Raw genomic sequence first — 16,258 nt, forward strand, 5'->3', positions numbered from 1 at the left:
CTCAAGTGACCCACCTGCCTCAGCCTCACAAAGTGTTGGGATTACAGGCATGAGCCACCATACCTGGCCCTAAAATGGTCATTTTTTTTTTTTTTTTTTTTTTTGAGATGGAGTCTCACTCTGTCGCCCAGGCTGGAGTGCAGTGGCGCAATCTCGGCTCAATGCAAGCTCCATCTCCCGGGTTCATGCCATTCTCCTGCCTCAGCCTCCCAAGTAGCTGGGACTACGGGCACCCGCCACCACACCCGGCTAATTTTTTGTATTTTTTGTATTCTTTGGTAGAGACAGGGTCTCACTATCTTGCCTGGGCTGGTCTCGATCTCCTGACCTCATTATCCACCCGCCTGGGCCTCCCAAAGTGCTGGGATTACAGGTGTGAGCCACTGTGCCCAGCCTAAAATGATAAAATTTTAAAGTCACTTGGGTGGTTTTATTAAACCTAGATGGTAGAAAAAAAATCACTGACTAGTGTCCTGGCCCCTGAAAGGCACTTAAATATCTGGGGAATGAATATGTATCAGGGGAATCCTCACACGGAGACAGCAAAAGTAAATGCGGGTTGAAACATCACTACTGCGGCCGGGTGCAGCAGCTCACGCCTGTCATCCCAGCACTTTTGGAAGCCAGGGCAGGAGGATCACTTGAGCCCAGGAGTTCAAGACCAGCCCAGGCAAGATAGTGAGACCCTGTCTCTACCAAAGAAAAAAAAAAATAGCCGGGCACGGTGGCACATGCCTGTGGTCCCAGCTACTCCAGAGGCTGAAACTGGAGGATTGCTTAAGCCGGGGAGGTCAAGGCTACGGTGAGCTGTGATGGTGCCCCTGCACTCCAGCCTGGGCAACAGACCCAGACCGTGTCCAAAAAAAGAAACATCAGTACTTGATATGAGAAATGGCCACTAAACATTGGTAAGCTTGCTAAAAACATGGACCCATGGGCACCAAGGAGCCTCTGCGGGCAGGGGCCGTGGGGTGGGGGCAGCTGCAGATTCACCTCACCCAGACCCACATGTCCCCAGGGTCTAGGACCATGGTCCCCAAAGAGCAGTGCACAAGCCAGGGCCCTGCCAGCGCTGTCCAGGAAGGACCAGCCGCAGCCTGCTGTGGCCCCAAGCTGGTCCCAGAAGGTTCCAGGAAGGAATCTCATCTATTCAGGCGCAAGGTCCTCGGGTCTGAGGCCCCCAGAATGACAAGAATGTTGCCAAAGACAGGCGTTTGCCCTTTACATCATGCATCTGCACCTTAGGGTCTGCAAATTCTCAGGCCGTTGAATTCTCACAACATCCTGAGAAATAGGCATCCCTGCCCGCTAGTGGCCACCACGGTCCCACAGGCGGGTACTCAATCCAGAGCACAGGTGCTCTCCGCTACTCGGTCCCACCTGGCCTGAGAGGGAGGAGCATCAGCGGAGGACAGTCCAGTCCCCAGGAGGGAGGGGACCCTCTGACCACCAGTGTTCCAGGCAGGAGGAAGCGGTGCATCCCCATCAGGGTCCTGTGTTACCCCAGGGTCCTCCATGCTGTAACTGTTCTCTATTTGCTCAAAGCCTGTAACTCTCAGTGGAGATACCACCCCTGGTGGCTGTAGCCCAGCCTGCTGCCCTCCCTTGCTGGCCCCTTCCTGCACCTGGGCTGTCCCCACAGCAAGTGCCACTGGCTGAGCCTCCCAGCTGTGAGGCAGACAGATGCAGCGACAAGCTCAGATCTCAGCTCTCGCCTCCACCTGGTGGTTTCTCTGAGTGTCACACATCCCCAGTGGGATGCAGAGGACACTACTAACTCTTCCTGGACCAGAGTGCCTAGGGCTCTGCAGAGTAAACACTGAGGGCACCGCTAATTACAAAAAGCCTTGTTTCCAACCAAAACAGGCTTGCTGTTTCCCAAGCACACTTCGCATGGGCTTTATTTGGAGACCTTCATTATACAGCCCCGCCCCCAAGGCAACCTTACCTGAAGAGCCTGCTGCCCTGGGCCCCAAATGTCCCCCAAGTCCCTGTCCCTGTCTCCTGCCTTGAGTCTGGTCACTGCACAGATGCCTCCCGTGCGCTTCATGTGGTCTTAGTCCTGATGGCAACCCTTGTTACTAGCCCTCAAAGGGGTCCTGGCAGTAGTGGCCAGGGCTGTATTTGTGGTCACTGAGAGGCATGTCATGTTAAGTTTTAACTTGGCTTTAAATGACAGATCCACTGTTGCACTGGGGAACCCATGGCCAAGTTTGGAAACAACCAATGTAAATGGGCTTTTACAAGATCTATTGGCAAATAAGGAACCACCCTGAAGTAAGTAACTGAAAGGAAAATGCTGGGCAATTCACCAGGAAAACCATCTCCACTCTCGGACACTGTGTGTCCCCACGTTTGGAGGGCAGCTGCCATCCATCCCCCCAAATAGACATTAATGTGGGGTATGTTTTTAGAGCAAAAACAATTTTCTGGAATCCAGAAATTTCTCTCCTAAAATAAGCCTGTAAAATTATTTTAAGAGAATGTGAATCAGGCCCATGTCCATATGGTGCCGGTAGCACACTTCTAAAGACAAACACGCTGAGGAAGCAAACACAACCAAGCAGCTTCTGACACTTCACGGGATGGAGTGCAGACTGGGGTGCCCCCTTCACTTTTTCAACCACCCCACTGGGTCGTCGCCCCATCCCTGGGGCACCTGTGTAGAGGACAGCCTGTTCCCCTCAATCCCCAGGCTGCTCCACCTACCCCCTGGCACTGCCACCACCTGGCAGGTGAGTGTGGGTCCCATCCCCATTACTTCCCTGGGGAGCCCTCCAGGGTGTCCCGAGATGGAAAGGAGGCCTCAGGCAGATACGGAAGCCAGTGCGTCAGGGTCAGAGGCTGCAAAGCTGGAGAAGAACTGGGGCGTCTGCTGGGCGTGGCGATGAAGGGGCTGGTGTGCCAGGTGGACAGAGTGCCAGGGAGAGCGGGGAAGGAACAGTGCTCATGTGGCCCCGCCATGTTCAGCCAGGATTCATAAAGAAAGTGGAACCAGGATATCATGGCCCACGTCTTTAGGGAGGAGAGGGATGAGCGGTGAGAGGTGGTGGTGTCACCTGCCCGGCCAGCCGTCCCCACAGCTTCTCCACCTCCGCTCCCACTCGGCCACCCCTTCCTTCCCCTCCTCTCCATGGAGGAGGCCTCCCTGCTTTTGACTTTGCCTCTCCCACCCCTCACTGGCAAGGCACTGTCCTTGGGATTAGAAAGATGAAAAGGCCACCGCCATCACGGAGGGAATGGACAACGGATAAAACCACCAGCTCCTGGAAAAGGACGCGCAGCGGCTCCCAGAGCCTTGGCAAGCCAACACCAGCCCTGTCCTACACTGCTCACCATACAAGAATCGCACGATTAACAGCAGTTCTAAGAGATGCGTGTCCTTATTAGCCCCACGATGCACATGGGGAAACCGAAGTCCAAAAAGGTTACCTGAGCACCCAAGGTTGCACAGCCAGTGACCTGTGAAGCTGGATTCAAAGCCAGAGTCTCCCCACCTTGGACCACGGTGTCCAAGGAGGAACATGCAAGTAGATGTTCAACTCTGAAGGCACACTCATACTGTCTAACACTTAGCAGGTTGGCAATGATTTTTTTAAAAGTTAGGCCAGGCGTGGTGGCTCACACCTGTAATCCCAGCACTTTGGGAACCCAAGGTGGTTGCATCGCTTGAGTCCAGGAGTTTGAGACCAGCTTGGGCAACATGGTGAAACCCCGTCTCTACAAAAAAATACAAAAGCCCAGGCACACTGGCTCACGCCTGTAATCCCAGCACTTTGGGAGGCCGAGGCGGGTGGATCACCTGAAGTCAGGAGTTCTAGACCAGCCTGGCCAACATGGTGAAACCCCATCTCTACTAAAAATACAAAAAATTAGCCAGGCATGGTGGTATGTGCCTGTAATGCCAGCTACTTGGGAGGCTGAGGCAGGAGAATTGCTTGAACCCAGGAGGCAGAGATTGCAGTTAGCTGAGATTGTGCCATTGTACTCCAGCCTGGGCAACAAGAGCAAAACTCCATCCTGAAGAAAAAAAAAAAATTAGCCAGGCATGGTGGTGCATGACTGTGGTGCCAGCTACTTGGAAGGCTAAGGCAGGAGAATCACTTAGGCCCAGGAGGGAGAGGTTGCAGTGAGCCGAGATCACACCACTGCACTCCAGCATTGGTGAGAGAGTACGATCTTATCTCAAAAAAAAAGTTGATAAGGTCAGGGGTGGCCCATGCCTGTAATCCCAGTGTTTTGGGAGGCCAAGGTGGGAAGATTACTTGAGGCCAGGAGTTCAAGATCAGCCTGGCCAACACAGCAAGATCCCCATCTCTAAAAAAAAAAAAATGAGCTGGGTGTGACCTGTAGTCCCAGCTTGGACTTGGGAGGCTGAGATGGGAGGATCACTTGAGGCCAGGAGGTCAAGGTTGCTGTGAGCCATGATCACACCACTGCACTCCAGGCTGGGCGACACAGCGAGACAGTCTCTACAAATAATAAATTAAATTTAAAAATTTAAAAAGTTGACAACACCACTGGTGAAGGTGCTCTGTGATCCAGCCATTTGGCAACACCCACAACATTCCTAGGAGCACAGCCCTGGATGGGGGTTCATCTGGGGAGTTCACCTTTGGCTGATGCACATGTGCAAAATAACTGGATAAAAGCAGTTATTACCTGAAATAACAAAATATCATCCTATAATAATACTGCCTGTAATAAAAGATTAGAAACCACCTCAAGTTTAACCAATAGAGGCTAGCACGGTGGCTCACACGTGTAATCCCAGCACTTTAGGAGGCCGAGATGGGCAGATCACCTGAGGTCTGGAGATCGAGACCAGCCTGGCCAACCAACATGGTGAAACCTCGTCTCTACTAAAAATACAAAAATTAGCTGGGTGTGGTGGTGGGCACCTTTAGTCTCAGCTACTAGGGAGGCTGAGGCGGGAGAACTGCTTGAACCCGGGAGGCAGAGGTTGTGGTGAGCCAAGATTGTGCCACTGTACTCCAGCCTGGGCAATAGAGCGAGACTCCTTCTCAACAAAAGCAACAACAATAACAAAGTTTAACCAAAAAAGACTGGCCAAATGCACTGATAAACACACATCAGGGACATTTCCATCATGGGGCTTCCAGAGTCTTGCTCTGTCTCCCAGGCTGGAGTGCAGTGTCACGATCTTGGCTCACTGCAGCCTCCGCCTCCCGGATTCAAGCAATTCTTGTGCCTCAGTCTCCCAAATAGCTGGGACTACAGGCACCTCCCACCATGCCTGGCTAAGTTTGTATTTTTAGTAGAGATGGGGTTTCACCATGTTGGCCAGGCTTGCCTTGAACTCCTGACCTCAAGTGATCCACCCGCCTTGGCCTCCCAAAGTGTTGGGATTACAGGTGTGAGCTACAGCATCTGGCCCACACTGACTATTCAAACTCACACATAGTACATGAAGTCACAGGTGTGGAAAGGTCTGGAAAAATTTACAACAAAGGGCAACAGCATGGGTACAATTTGCCTTTGGCAATTCCAGCTTCCATCCACACACATCCACTTCCTCCCTCCTTGAATTACAGGAGGAAAAGCTCCCCTCCACATTTCAGGAACTGCAGCCTACGTGCACAATGGGACTCACTGACAGCATCAAACCATCTATATGGCTGCCCTGAGACAAAGCTCCATGGCCCTCTGTAGACTCCCCACCAGCCCCTGCTCTCTGGGGAACCCAAGGGGCCTGGCTCCTCCATTGCCCAGTGGCCCAAGGTGCCTCGGCCCTCCAGGCTCTCTCCTCCATCTCTCCTCCCACCTGTGCTCAAGTACTACCTCTACCACCTCTCCTGAGACTACTGATAATGTGTTTGTACTGAGCGCTTCTTTTCAAAGAACCTGTACTACATTTTTTTTTTCTACCATTAGTAACAAAGTTTCCCACAACCAAGGCCCTGGGACACATCCTAGTAGAGGTGCTTTCTTGCTAACAACAAGAGGGGGCTGTGCATGGTGACTCATGCCTGTAATCCCAGCACTTTAAGAGGCCAAGGTGGGAGGATCATCTGAGGTCAGGAGTTCGAGACCAGCCTGGGCAACATGGCGAAAACGCGTCTCTAAAAAAAAATTTAAAAATTAACCAGGTGTGGTGGCACGTGCCTGTCGTCCCAGCTACTCAGGAGGCTGAGATGATCGCCACTGCACTCCAGCCTGGATGACAGAGTGAGACCCTGTGTCAAAAAAAAAAAAGAAAGAAAAGGGGAGGTGTAGGAACTATGTGCAACACTAGCCTTGTTAGGTTGAAAGAGTGGGTACCACACCCAGAAGACTGGATTGAGATAGAAGAAAAGAGGTTGAGAATCTTAAAAACTACTTTATTTACCCTCATGCTAAATAAAGTCTCATCAGACATTAAAGGCCCTGTCTTGGGGCAAGAGAAGGGGAAAAAACAAACAAACAAACAAAAAAACAGATACACAAAGAGGAACCAGAAAAGGTGAGGGGGAACCGTTTGGGTGGCAGGGGTATATGCCAATGCTGCTGAGAAGGCAGGTGGCACCACGAGGGAGGGAGTAGGTGAGGTTTGGCAACAGGGATGTCATCACCCCCAAGACAAAGGTGAAAGAGGGTCTGACTTGCTTTGAGAGGCTTCCCAGGGTTTGATGCAAAATGTGCCACGTGTTTGTTGGCTCTGGGACCTGAAGCCAAGTTCTGCTACCTTCTTTGTAAAGTGGGGTAACATACAATTTACAGGGCAGTCAGAGTCACATGAGATGTTAAGGGGGATGATCCTTGGGCACAGTTTAGGTGTCTGACCAGGGCCTTACGGCAGGAGCATGTGTCACTGTTACAGGACGGCAGGGGCTCAGCAAGCACCTCACAAGCCCCACCAGGAATCCCGGCCCAAGGCCCTGCAGGTGCCAGAGGGCCTACTGAGCAATGGGGTGAATAATGGCTCCTAACCCCTTTCTGGGGTGTGGGCAACAGTGGCTGGCTCCAGGATTTCCATTTTACTCTCACCTGCCAACAGGTTTTTAGTACTCAGCATCTGTATAGCAGGTGTAACGTCCTGGCATTTGCTGGCGGAATCGATTTCACCCTCTTGACTTCTTTCCTGAATCTATCTCGCACTGCTTGCTCCAAAAACCCTTAGCCCTCTATGTCTTGGCTATTGAGAACTTTCTTCAACCTCCGCTCAAATCTCTTGTCAAAATTCCCACTCCCTAGAGCTTTCACTGATTATTAGATCTAACTACTTAAAAACATTTACGTCAATTTCATTTAACTCTAATGAAAAGCATCACAGAACAGTTTGAAAGCAGGGGGGCTTCTATTGCTTCTTCATATTCAAAACAATTTTATTAGTCTTCCATGGAGACAAATATGTTAAAACTACAGGGTTGGCCAGGCACAGTGGCTCACGCCTATAATCCCAGCACTTTGGGAGGCCGAGACAGGCGGATCACTTGAGGTCAGGAGATTGAGGCCATCCTGGCCAACCTGGTGAAACCCCGTCTCTATTAAAAATACAAAAATTAGCTGGGTGTTGTGGCGGGTGCCTGTAGTCCCAGCTACTCAGGAGGCTGAGACAGGAGAATCGCTTGAACCCGGGAGGCGGAGGCCGCACTGAGCCGAGATCACGCCACTGCACTCCAGCCTGGCGACAGAGTGGGACTCTGTCTCAAAAATAACAACAACAACAACAAAAACAAACAAACTGCAAGGTAGGCTGGGCTCACACCTGTAAATCCCAACACATCGGGAGGCTGAGACTGGAGGATCACTTGAGGCCAGGAGTTTGAGATCAACCTGGGCAACACAGTGAGAACCCCAAACCTCATTATCTACCAAAAAAAAATTTTTTTTATATAGCTGGGCATGGTGGTGCACACCCACAGTCCCAGCTACTCAGAAGGCTGAGGCTGTAGGATTGCTTGAGCCCAAGAGATTGAGGCTGCAGTGAGCTATGATTGTGCCACTGTACCCCAGGCTTGAGTGACAAAGCAAGACTCTGTCTCTCTAATATAACAAAACAAGGCTGGGCACTGTGGCTTACACCTGTAATCCCACCACTTTGGGAGGCTGAGGGGTGGCAGATCATCTGAGGTCAGGAGTTTGAGACCAGCCTGGGCAACATGGTGAAACCCTGTCTCTACTAAAAATACAAAATTAGCTGGGTGTGGAGGCACATGCCTGTAATCCCAGCTACTCGGGAGGCTGAGACAGGAGAATCGCTTAACCCTGGAGGTGGTGGCTTCAGTGAGCCGAGATCATGCCACTGCACTCCAGCCTGGGTGAGACAGAGCGAGACTCTGTCTCAAAAAATACATAAATAAAGTAACAAAACAAAACTAACTGGGGATGGTGGCTCACACCTGTAATCTCAGCACTTTGGGAGGCAAAGGGGGAGGATCGCTTCACCTCAGGAGTTTGAGACCAGCAACAGAGTGAGATCCTGTCTCTACAGAAAAATCAAAATATTAGCTGGGTATGGTGGTGTGTGGTTGTGGTTCCAGCTACTCAGAAGGCGGGTGGATGGCTTGAACCTAGGAGGTTGAGGCTGCAGTGAGTGGAGACAGTGCCATTATACTCCAGCCTGGGTGACAGAATGAGACCTTGTCTCAAAAAACCAATTTGTTTGTTGAAATAAACAAACCAATAAAAAAGAAAGAAAAAAGAAAAAACCTATAGGGTAGCCTCTTTCCCTTTTCCTGCATCCCTGCCCCTTGACACAGGTGCTGGTGGAACTTAGTGAAGACAGGCAAGAATCAAGAACAGATGTTAGAGGAACACTGCTCTCAACCTAAAGAAAATAGCTTTATGGTGAGGTATAGCAGCTCAAGCCTGTAATCCCAACACTTCAGGAGGCTGAGGCAGGTGGATCACTTGAGCCTAGGAGTTCAAGACCAGCCTGGGAAACATTAAGTGAGACCCCAGTCTCTACAAAAAAAAATGTAAAGTTAACCAGTCATGGTGGTGTGCACCTGTAGTCCTAGCTACATGGGAGGCTGAGGCAAGAGGATCACTTGGGCTCAGGATGTGGAGGTTGCAGTGAGTCGTGTTTGTGCCACTGCACTCCATCCTGAGCAAGAGTGAGACCCTGTCTCAAACAAAGAAACAAACAGAGAAATGGCTTTATAAATTACAGTGATTCAAAGGTGAAAAGGCTTAATACCCACAGTTTAGTGACAAGAATGCACCCAGGTGTTTTTCATATTGGCAAGTGTACCACAGCAGTGTAGGATGGGGTAAGGATAGGGAGCACTGGGTGTAGGATATATTGGGATTGTCTGTACTATCTTTGCAACCTTTATGTAAATTTAAAGTTTTTCCAAAATAAGAAGTTATTTTAAAAGAAGACTATTGCTCAGATTGGTAATTAAGAGCGCTCAGTTATTATATAAATGCTCAATATGGGCCCAACCCGTAGGGGTTCCCACAAGTAGATGACACTCTAGCCTGTACGGCCCAAGAGGAAACACCATGAAGGTCCTAGAGATCCTCTTATTCCTCGAACATGCCACTACCATTGCCTCGCAAGAGCCCTGAGGGGGACCAGTGCATGATTATAAGACAAAATGACATCAGGATTAAGCACAGCTCCTGGCACCTGGCAGGGGCTCAGCAAACATTTGTCACATCTATAGCTTGCTCAGGTGAGGTGCCTGGAAAGTCTCCCCAGTGGTGGTAAACCTAGTCTTGGGACCTGAGTAGGGAATTAGGAGTGTCAGGGGCTGGTGGGTGGGAAGAATAACATTCTTAGCAAAGGAAACATCAGGTTAAGGTGGGTATGTTTTAGATAGAGGAAGAAGAAATGCAACGGAACAGAAAAAGCGTGGGGCGGGGAAATTGATGTCTTCCATGTTCATTATCTGCCTAAAATAGAATCTCAGCCTTTTTTCCATCCTTAGAATTCAGCACATAATTTGGACATCAAAGATGTCAATCAGAGCCAAGCATGGGGGAGGCGGACCCTGTTTAGATCTCTGAAGCTCAGGCTTTTGCAATCTCTGTTAATGAAACCTATGCCACAAGTGGTAAATACCGAGGACGCTCCATTTTAGTCAAGATCTTTATGTGGCTACTTGAAAACCTTTTCCGCCTTTCTGATAAACATTCCTAGGAGACCTCTTTTGCCCTCATTTCCTTGCCCAGTTGAGGCTGTATTTTTTAAGGAAGGAAAAACCAAAAATCAGGGATCTTGTCAATTTTCCCTATCTTTTCACGGCGGGGCGGGAGAAGAGGGGCAGCGGGGGAGGTGGAGAGAAGAAACGGCGGGGGAAATCAAAGATTAGGCGTTGTTGTCTGTGCCAAAACGGAGTAAGCCCAATATCAACAAATCAAAATCCAAAACGGAACAAAAAAGTCACAGGCCCGCCCTGCTCGCGCCCCCGCCCGCCCGGACGCCCAACAGGTGCTTCCCGGGCCCGCCCGCAGCCACAGTATCCTTGGGTGGCCACAAAGTAACCGCCCGCGCAGCTGCAGCCAGGCCCGCCCGTACTCACGGCCGCTCCGCGGTCCGCGCCCCGGCCCGCAGCGCCCATCCGGCCCGGGCCCCGGTCAGCGCGGGCTCGGCTCTCAGGCGTTCCCGGCGCGGCCCGGGACGCGCTGAGGCCGTTAACGCCTAGGCAGGGCGCGAGGCATCCTCCCGCCGCCGCCCCGCGGGCCGCCTGCCCTTTGTTTTGGAGCCGTGGCCCGGCCCAGACGCCGTTAACAGCCTTGGAGCGCGGCGCCGGCCAATCAGCGCGCCATGTCGCCAGCGCCCCGCCCCCATCCTGCCTCCGTTCCGCCCCGCGTCCCGCCTGCCCCGCGCGCCCCCGCCCCGCGCGCTCCGGGCCGAGGAGCTCCGCCAGCTCGCACCCGGCCGGGACGGGCAGGAGTCCACGTGCCGCGGGGCGCGCCGCACTCCCATTGGCTGACCCGCCGGGCGCGGCCTCGGAGCCAGCCTGTAAGGGCCGAGGGACACGGGGGCGGGGCCGCGCGGGGCGGGGCGAGAGCAGGGGCGGGTTCCGCGAGGAGCGCCGCGCTCGGACGCAGGCTGGCTGGGCAGGGACACTCGGCCGGCGGGGCCGGCGGTGGTGGTCACTCGTTCCTCCGGCTCTCGGGGATGGGCCGAGGGCGTGCAGGGCCCGCAGCTCCAGAGGCTGAGGCGAGCTTGCGCGCAGCCTCCTCGTCCAGCGCCGTGCACGTACCGCCCGTCCGCGCGGTCGGCCGCGTTGTGGGGGACGGACGTGGAGGCCGAGGCGAGCTCGTGTGCGCCTGACCAGGGCCCGCCTTGGCCGGACCCCTCCGCGGCCGGGTCCCCAGGATGCGGTCGTCCGTGCTGTCCCGTCCCCACCACCCTCTCTGAACCCAAGGACCTAACCCCCTAGGACCCCCTCGCCACGGAGGACCCCCCGGGTCTGCGTCTGGCCGCTCGCTCTGCTCCAGGACTGCCGCGTCAGACCCTACAGAAAGCCCCTTCCTCTGGGTAGTGCTCCCGACGCCCCGGCGGCCTGCGCCACCCCCACGCCTCTAATCTCACTGTTTTCTTGGTTCCGTATCCCTTCTTTAAAAATATATATATTATTTGAAAATAGATATGTATTATTTGAATATATATATTTGAAGGCTGGGTGTGGTGGCTCACGCCTGTAATTCCAGTACTTTGGGAGGCCGAGGCAGGAGGATCATTTGAGCCCAGGAGTTCAAGACCAGCCTGGGCAACATAGTGAGACACTGTACCAAAAAAAAAAAAAAGAAAGAAATTAGGCATGGTGGTGCACGCCTGTAGTCCCAGCTACCTGTGAGGCTGAGGCGGGAGGATCACTTGAGCCCAGGAGGTCGAGGCCTCAGTGAGCCATGATCGCGCTACTGCACTCCAGACTGGGTGACAGAGCGAGACCCTTCCTCTTGAACAAAAAAAAAAAAAAAAAAAGAGAAAAAAACAAGAAAACAACAAAACCTCTATTGAGGTCACAATGTATATAACATTGTTATCAGCGTCCTCTGGACGTGTTCTCTTGTTTTCTGCAACCCACCGTGTATGTAAAGATCTCTTCAAGTCGCTAAATGTACACCTGACTCATAACTTAGATTGTGGCTGGATGTTGCCTTTTTTTTTTTTTTCCTTGAGACAGGAGTCTCGCTGTGTCGCCCAGGCTGGAGTGCAGTGGTGTGAGCTTGCCTCACTGCAACCTCCTCCTCCTGGGCTCAAGCGATTCTCCTGCCTCAGCCTCCCCAGTAGCTGAGACTACAGTTGCCCGCCACTAGGCCCGGCTAATTTTTGTATTTTTAGTAGAGACGGGGTTTCACCATATTGGCCAGGCTGGTCTCGAATTCCTGACCTCAAGTGATCCGCCTGCCTCGGCCTCCCAAAGTGCTGGGATTACAGGCGTGAGCCCACGCGCCCGGCCCCATTTAACTATTTTAAAGTGTACAGTTCACTGGTATTAAATACATTCATAATGTTGTGCAACCATCATCATCATCCCTCTCCAGAACTCATCTTGCCTAAGTAAAGCTCTGGACTCAAGAAACAATGACTCCCGTTTCCTTCTACCCCATGCCCCACACCACCCCATTCTACTTTCTGTCCCTATGAGCTTGACTGCTCTAGGTACCTCACATAAGTGAAATCATCTAGTATTTGTCTTTTTGTGTCTTACTGTGACTTTTGTGGCTCATTTCACTTAGCATAATGTCTGCAAGGTTCACCGATGGTGTAGCACTGTCACAGTTTCCTTCCTTTTTTTAGGCTGAATAATATTCCATTGTATGTAGATACCACATTTTGTTTCTCCACGCATCTGTCAGTGGACACCTGGCTTGCTGCTTCCATACTTTAGCTATTGTAAATAATGCCACTATGAACTTGATGGTACAAACATCCCTTGGCACCCCTGGTTCCAATTATTTTGGGTATATACCCAGAAGTGAAGTTGCTGGATCATATGGTAGTTCTATGTTGAATTTTTTAAGGCGATTACATACTGTTTCCCAACGTGGCTGCACCATTTCACATTCTCTCCAACAGTGTACAAGGCTTCCAGTTTCTGCACATCTTCACCAACTGTTATTTTCTGTTTTTTGACAGTGGCCAGCCTGGTGCATGATGGGTTTGGTTTGCACTTGCCTCGTGATTAGTGGTGTTGAGCATCTTTCCGCGCACTTGGTGGCGTCAAGTGTTGTTAACTATGACCACGTGACCACATGACCTATTTCATTTTATCTGTACAACGTTTCTGTTTGGGGTGATAAAAAAATTTGGAATTGGTAGTGGGAATGGCTGTACAACAATGTGAATGCCACTGAATTGCACCCTTAAAATTGTTAAAATGGGCCGGGTGTGGTGGCTATGCCTATAATCCCAGCACTTTGAGAGGCCGAAGTGGGCAGATCACCTGAGGTCAGGAGTTCAGGACAAGTCTGGCCAACATGGTGAAACCCCCGTCTCTACTAAAAAAAAAAATGCAAAAAAAAATTAGCTGGGCGTTGTGGTGTGTGCCTGTAGTCCCAGCTACTCAGGAGGCTGAGGCAAGAGAATCGCTTGAACCCAAGAGGTGGAGGTTGCAGTGAGCTGAGATGGAGCCACTGCACTCCAGCCTGGGCAACACAGTGAGACTCCGTCTCAAAAAAAAAAAAAAAATGTTAAAATGGTGAATTTTGTTATGTATATTTTACCACAATAAAAGTAGTAAAAGAAAGCCTACACTGTGATCTAGTACACATTTGTATGAACAAAAAGTTTCATGATTTAATACATACTCTTATTTATTTTGGGCAATGCCCTAACATTTCTATCCTCCTCTGTTTTTATTAACAAAATCCCAGGCACGACCTTCTGGGTGGCCTTGGGCAGCACTATCAGCCAGGCCTGCAGCCTGCCACCCCCGCCTGCCTCGTGGTCGCACCATTTATAATCCACTTTCCCACAGCCCACTCAGGAACACCACCTTCAAGCTCCAGGGCTCCCTCCCTTTAGCGTCCCAGCTCCACGCCTCAGCATGCCCTCCCACTGGGGGCTGCCCTCCCCCATGCCCACTTCCTCCCTAACCCCTTTCCCACACCCCACCCTTGCCTGTCCTGGAGAAATTCAGCCCCCTCCCCCAACTGGGAAACGCACCACTGCAGCTGGCTGCTTACTCTGGGGACACCAGTTTCTAGGGAAGCCTAGTCCTCCTGAAAACCCTCCGCCTGCTGCACCTCCGGGTCTGTGCAGGTCCACCATCCTGGAAGATGATATCATGCCTCCTCCCCTCTGCTAACTCTGTGTCCAACTTTACAGAGAACATAGAGATGGGAGAGGACTCCTCCCTGCCCCCACTGCTAAACATCCCATCCTAAACATCTGCCCTGCCTGCTGCCATGAACACGTGGCTCGCCCTTAGTCCTGCCCCCCACGGCTTACTGGGCTGCCCCATCAGGGTAGGAGCCGTGCTCTCGGCTCCACGTACCCTCTTTGGCTATGCCCACCTGCTCTGCAACTCTTCAGGGCAAGATGATGCAGAAGGGCCTGGCCTGGGCGCCTCCCATGCCCACCTCCCATTCTCAGGGTTCCATCCCAACCGCTCCAACATCATGTCGCGAAACATCACGTCGTCACATCTGGGCTCAGCCTATACCTTACTGGATGGTCCTACTAGCATTTCCTACAGTGGGGCGCTTTTTAAAAACACTTTCTTCACTTAGATTCTGGGGCTCCAGTCTCTTCCTCACCAGCCTCCATTTCCCCACCTGTCCTCACCCTCCTGATGTTGGAGGCCCCAAAAGTTCAGCCCTTAGGTCTCCTCCCTTCCCTCCACTGGCCTGACAGGTGATCTCCACCAAGCTCATTGGCAGCGGAAGACCACATGGAGCCTGCTACTGATCAAGTGTGTTCCTCACCAACCACAGTGGCTCATGCCTATAATGGCAGTACTTTCGGAGGCCGAGGCAGGTGGATCCCTTGAGCCCAGGAGCCCAAGACCAGACTGGGCAACATGGCAAAACCTCCTCTCTCTCTCTGTGTGTGTGTGTGCGTGTTTAGCCAAGTGTGGTGGCCACACGCCTGTAGTCCCAGGTACTTGGGGGGCTCAGGAGGGAGGATCGCTTAAACCTGGGAAGTTGAGGCTGCAGTGAGCACTCCAGCCTGGGCAACAGAACAAGGCTCTGTCTCAAAAAAAAAAAAGTGTGTTCCTCAGCACAAACCCTCCCCTGACCCCCGAGCTCTCACCTACAGCTGCCCACTCGCAGTCTCACTTGGAGGTCTACACTTTAAACTCAACACAAACCAAACCAAGCCTCTGTCTCCACCAGCTCAATTAAGGGCATGGCCATTTTTCAGGCACAGGCCAAATCCTCAGAGTCCTCCTTGACCCCTCTCTTTCCCTCACATCCCAGGTCCAACCCCTCAGCAAGTCCCCAGGCTCCCACTGCTGTCACCAGCACCCAGGGCCTGAGCCACTCTCATCTCTTGTCTAGATTATTGTTATTGCTCAAGTCGCCTCCAAATTACAAACTTTGCCTCCTTAACTCTATTCTTCACTGACTGATTCTTTGAGAACAAAAGCCAGATGTATACCTCCTTGAAAGCCCCAGGTAAAAGCTAGAGTTCATTAATGGGCTGAAGCGATTTGGCTCCTTCCTCCCTCTCCTCCTCCATTTCCTATTACTGCCCCTGCAAGAGTTTAGCCAACTACAAAGCACAAAGTTTTTGTTTGTTTGTTTGTTTGTTTTTTGAGACGGAGTTGCTCTGTTGCCTAGGCTAGAATGCAATGGTGTGCTCTCGGCTTACTGCAACCTCCACCTCCTGGGTTCAAACAATTCTCCTGCCTTGGCCTCCCAAGTAGCTGGGGTTACAGGCGCCCACCACCACGCCCCCTTAATTTTTTTTATATTTATTTTTTTTTAGTAGAAACGGGGGTTTCACCATGTCGCCGAGGCTGGTCTCAAACTCCTGACCTCAAGTGATCCTCCCACCTCGACCTCCCAAAGTGCTGGGATTACAGGTGTGAGCCACTGCGCTGGGCCCAGAGTTTGTACTGGGTCTCCACATAGGCGTGGGTGATGGCCCAGGAGGAGGAGCTCAGACTCCAGTCTCTCGGTGTGACCCGGAGCGCCACTTCCCTCTGGCAAGACACCTCCAAGGACTTCGTGATCAGCTCCCAGAAGCAGGTGCGCAGGCCAGCCCTCTCCCTGGGCAAGGAGAAACCCTTTGCTCTGTCGTCCCCCCATGGACTGCTCTCAGGACGCTCCCACGCCCTTGCTGTTCCTTCCCTGCAAGGCTCCTCTTCTGTCAGCATCCTGGTCCCAGGGGCCCTCTCTCTGCACA

General features: G+C 52.0%; 1 protein-coding gene across 1 annotated transcript in view; it reads right to left on the minus strand.

The window, feature by feature from the left end:
- Positions 1–10,688, minus strand: part of YPEL1 (yippee like 1) — a 38,262-nt gene extending 27,574 nt beyond the window's left edge. Inside the window, exon 1 of the mRNA XM_008959881.4 lies at positions 10,473–10,688. The gene's annotated coding sequence lies outside the window, so the exon portion shown is untranslated. The remainder of the gene's footprint in view (positions 1–10,472) is intronic.
- Positions 10,689–16,258: the final 5,570 nt, after the last annotated feature.

The sequence above is a fragment of the Pan paniscus genome, chromosome 23 (genome assembly GCF_029289425.2).
Source record: "Pan paniscus chromosome 23, NHGRI_mPanPan1-v2.0_pri, whole genome shotgun sequence".
Lineage (NCBI taxonomy): Eukaryota > Metazoa > Chordata > Mammalia > Primates > Hominidae > Pan > Pan paniscus.